The sequence below is a fragment of the Babylonia areolata genome, chromosome 33 (genome assembly GCF_041734735.1).
Source record: "Babylonia areolata isolate BAREFJ2019XMU chromosome 33, ASM4173473v1, whole genome shotgun sequence".
In the NCBI taxonomy this organism is placed as follows: domain Eukaryota; kingdom Metazoa; phylum Mollusca; class Gastropoda; order Neogastropoda; family Buccinidae; genus Babylonia; species Babylonia areolata.
Genome location: NC_134908.1, coordinates 19,101,265 through 19,106,264, shown reverse-complemented (window position 1 = coordinate 19,106,264; position 5,000 = coordinate 19,101,265). Strand labels below are relative to the sequence as shown.

The 5,000-nt window shown below is 44.6% G+C and overlaps 1 protein-coding gene across 1 annotated transcript in view; it reads left to right on the top strand.

Moving 5' to 3' along the window:
• The window catches only part of LOC143277096 (uncharacterized), a 34,523-nt gene that overhangs the window by 28,484 nt on the left and 1,039 nt on the right, over nucleotides 1–5,000 (top strand). The window lies entirely within an intron of this gene.

Below are 5,000 nucleotides of genomic sequence, written 5' to 3'. Positions count from 1 at the left end.
TGCACAAACGTGGTGAGGCCCATGTCATGAAAGGTGCCATTCATTGGTCTGTTATCCCTGAAACCTACTGTCTTAATTTCGGTGGTAGGTAGGATAGGGCCTACTTTTAACATCGGAAAATGGGGGGGGGGGGGCCCCAGCTATTCTTAGCCACTGTCTTTTCTGTGTTTATACAAAAGAACTAGATTCGATAGAAGAATTCAAAAAGAGAAAAATGGTCATACGATGAACTACTATCACCGTGAAGCTGGAAGAAGATAGATTTGATAGAAGAATCAACAGTAGATTTAGGAATCGTACAAAGAACTCCCACCACAGAACACAAGACATATCAGATGGAAGAACTGTAAGAAGAGAATTGGTCATACTATGAACTACCAACGCAAAACTAAGGAAGACAGATTAGATAAATTAATCTTCTTCTTCTTCTTCTTCTTCTTCTGCGTTCGTGGGCTGCAACTCCCACGTTCACTCGTATAATATATACGCGAGTGGGCTTTTACGTGTATGACCGTTTTTAGCCCGCCATGTAGGCAGCCATACTCCGCTTTCGGGGGGGTGCATGCTGGGTATGTTCTTGTTTCCATAACCCACCGAACGCTGACATGGATTGCATGATCTTTAAAGTGCGTGTTTGATCTTCTGCTTGCGTATACATACTAGAGGGGTTCAGGCACTGGCAGGTCTGCACGTATGCTGACCTGGGAGATCGGAAAAATCTCCACCCCTTTACCCACCAGGCGCCGTCACCGTGATTCGAACCCGGGACCCTCAGATTGAAAGTCCAACGCTTTAACCATTCGGCTATTGCGCCCGTCAGATAAATTAACCAAAAAAAATAGAAAAGGGATCTTGGGATAAAACTTCAACCACCACAAAACAGAAGAAGATGATGGAAGAATTCTATCCCCACGAGAGAGCGCCACCTCAGAATCAGGGACCGTAATTCTTCCTGGGCGCCCAAATGTCAAGGGGTAGAACTCTGATTAAACTTCTCCTTCCAGGTGCGTCTTGTTTTGCTCGATCAGTCAATTAAAAGGTCAATTAAAAGTAGAGAACAAAGACGATAAGACTGATGATTTTTGGCCAGGGTGGTATGTAAAGCCTGGGTTTTGAGGGCAGGGAGGGGGGGAGGGGGAGGAGGAAAAGGGTGGAGAGGGAGGGTGATTATCTAAAAGGGACAATGTGTGTGTGTGTGTGTGTGTGTGGAGGGAGGAAGGGGTTGGGGGTGGGGGTGGGGGGGTGGAGGGGTAGGGGAAGTGTCAGGATGGTTCCTGTTTATTTGATGCAGAAGACTCAAAGCTTGGTTCATTCTCAGAGATGGACATGAAGCTTACAGTTGAGCCAAACAGCAAAAAATAAAAATAAAAATAAATAAATAAATAAATAAATAAATAAAATAAATAAATAAATTTAAAAAAAAATAAAAAAAACAACCCGAGAGCCGTATGGGTCAATGGTTTTTTTTCTCCACTGCAAGGGGAAGTCATTTACAAGCTTGGTCTGTTGTGAAGGACGATGACTCTCAAACTAAGAGGCAAGACTGCACTGCCCTTGGCTCTTTGAGGTGCTGTGCTGCAAGTCTTGGAGGGGGCAAGGTGGCCAACCATCCCAGCGCCAACTGTCCTGATAAAAGTCCTCTTGCCCGAGACAGTGTGCGGACTGGGGATGTAGCATGGGCAAGACAGTCTCTATTGTAAATGGCCTTTTGGAACCGACCATCCCTCAATACAACTGCCGGACTGTCCTAAAACCCTCTTGGCTGAATGATGTGGGGAATAGGATGTATGTAACTTGGGCAAGACAGTCTCTATTGTAAATGGCCTTTGGGAACCAACCATCCCCTAATACAACTGCCGGACTGTCTTAACTCACTCAGTACGGCCAGTCATCTCTTCTCCTCTACACAGATCCTTCGGATGTCCAGTGGGTGTCTCAATGACCCAACCTTTTTTTTTCCGTCGTCAGAATTGTGGTATTCTTTGTCAACATTCACCTCTTCAGTATAAGAGCGTCTTCTCTTTCGCCGTTCTCTTGGCTGAGTGATGTGGGGATAGGATGTATGTAACTTGGGCAAGACAGTCTCTATTGTAAATGGCCTTTGGGAACCAACCATCCCCTAATACAACTGCCGGGACTGTCCTAAAACCCTCTTGGCTGAATGATGTGGGGGGGATAGGATGTATGTAACTTGGGCAAGACAATAACAAGCTTTCTACTGCTGTGCTGTGTTATCAAATTCTCGCCCAGATAACAGTCTGGGGGGGGGGGGGGGGGGGGGGGAGAAGGGGGGCGGGGGACACTGCTGTTCTATTCTAGTGGTCCTGGTCGAACTCCCGAACTCCCGGACGGACAGGACGACTGACTATCAAAGTCTGATGTAAGGGGAAAGAGAGAGAGAGAGAGAGAGAGAGAGAGGGAAAGTTTTGGAGGTCAAGCATAAAAAGGTGTCTGTCATGTTGAGACTGACTACACACTACTACTTGGCTGTTTTTAGGTCACGGAAAAGGAACAGAGAGAGAGAAGGGGGGGGAGGGGGGGGGGGGGGCAAGGGCAGGGGGAGGGTGAGGGCGAGTTTTGTGGATCGTGATGTGAAGGAGTGGTGTGTGTGTGTGTGTGAGGGGAAGGGGAGGGAGGGGGGCGTAGGGGGTGCGGGAGGTGGGGGGTGGGGGGGAGTGTTGGGGAGAATGTTGAGTAATATTCGTGTCTTTAAATAGAAAGCGAAAGGTGATGTGGAAACAAACAACACCTAACCCCCTACCTCACAGCCCCAACCACACAGTCAGCACACCCCCAACACACACCAACGATACAACATCCACCCACCAACGTTACAGACATACAACCCCTAAATCACTACCGATACAACCCCATTACAACAGCAACATACACAACCCCATACACACCAACCACACTAACACAACCCCCTTACCATCAAACACCACATAACCCCATCCACAAATACAAAACAACCCCCCTTTACCATCAAACCTAATACAACCCCAACCACACAAACAAAATACCCGCACACTCCAACCGAACAAACTTGACCTTTAACTCTCTCCATACGAACGGCGAAAGAGACGACGTTAACAGCGTTTCACCCCAATTACCATCATCAAAATATTGCAAGAGGAAGGCTCTTATACTGAAGAGGTGAATGTTGACAAAGAATACCACAATTCTTACGACGGAAGCTAAAGGTTGGGTCATTCAGACACCCACTGGACATCCGAGGGGTCTGTGTAGAGGAGAAGAGAGGACTGGCCGTACTGAGTGAGTTAAGGGTAGGTGATGTCGTTTGAGAGGTAGATATTTTTTGAGGTTTTTTTTTGTTTTTTTTATTTTTGTTTTTACCGTCTTTGCATTTGTATTTGTATTTTTTTTAAATTTTTTATCACATCAGATTTCTGTGTGAAATTCGGGCTGCTCTCTCCAGAGAGAGCGCGTCGCTACACTACAGCGCCACCCATTTTTCTGTTTTTTTTTTTTTTCCTGCGTGTAGTTTTATTTGTTTTTCCTATCGAAGTGGATTTTTCTACAGAATTTTGCCAGGAACAACCCTTTTGTTGCCGTGGGTTCTTTTACGTGCGCTAAATGCATGCTAGCACACGGGAACCTCGGTTTATCGTCTCATCCGAATGACTAAGCGTCCAGACCACCACTCAAGGTCTAGTGGAGGGGGAGAAAATATCGGCGGCTGAACCGTGATTCGAACCAGCGCGCTCAGATTCTCTCGCTTCCAAGGCGGACGCGTTACCTCTAGTTTGTTTTATTTATTTTGGTTGGTGTTTGTTCTTTTGTCTATTGTGTGTGTGTTTTTGGTTTTTGTTTTTTTTCTGCGCATGTACGCCTACAAATGCTCTCTCTCCCTCTCTCTCTCTCTCTGTTGACAGTTTCATATGGAAAATACATATGTTATACATTTACATATGTGTTTTTTTTCTTCCTATACATCACATTACTTTGAATGGATGGTCGAACTTAATTCAGTTGTACAAATCGATTGATTTCGTTTCGGATTTGGTTTTCATCAATAATTATTATTGACACGTTTGTTATTTGTATTATGAACCCCCATGTTATAAGGGCTGTGAAGCTATTGACATTAACTCTTTCCATACGAACGGCGAAAGAGACGACGTTGACAGTGTTTCACCCCAATTACCATCATCAAAATATTGCAAGCGGAAGGCTCTTATACTGAAGACGTGAATGTGGACAAAGAATACCACAATTCTGACGACGGAAGCTAAAGGCTGGGTCATTCAGACACCCACTGGACATCCGAGGGGTCTGTGTAGAGGAGAAGAGAGGACTGGCCGTACTGAGTGGGTTAAAGTGTTCAGTGTTCTCTCTCTCTCTCTCCAACCGTATGTGAGAGAGAGAGAGAGAGAGAGGGAGAGAGAGAGAGAGAGGGACAGAGACAGAGACAGAGATAGACACAAACACACACTGTTTGGCATTATCGGATACTGTTTAATTTTTTTTTTTTTTTAATATTGATATTTATCATGAAACTAACAAAAAGTAGGAACTAAAAGTACACTGCTTTGCCAAAAGCTGTGTGTCCGTGAAAATGCTGCTATATTTATAATTATGTCCACGAACAAACCGCGGGTTTTTTTTTCTCTGGAAATTATTGTTAAAAGTGGTGTTCTTCAAGGTAACGCACTCAGTCCTCTTCTTTTTTTTCTTCTTTTTTTTATCATTGATATAATTCACATGATATAGGAAACAATGACTTCAAACACTGTCATTTTAGATACGCAACTGGAAAAAAAAAAACACCATTTACTTCAAACGTAACTGCATTCGTGTAAAGATCTGAGCACATCACTCCTATTAAATTTTTGCAACACTGTCTCCATTGGCTCCCTGTCTCACACACAGAATAAAGTGACATGATCAGTACTCTTATGTTGATAAATGTATCCGCAAGTCTACCCCTTCCTATCTCTGTGGCTGCCTTCACCTCTCCTACCTCTATGGGCGGATAT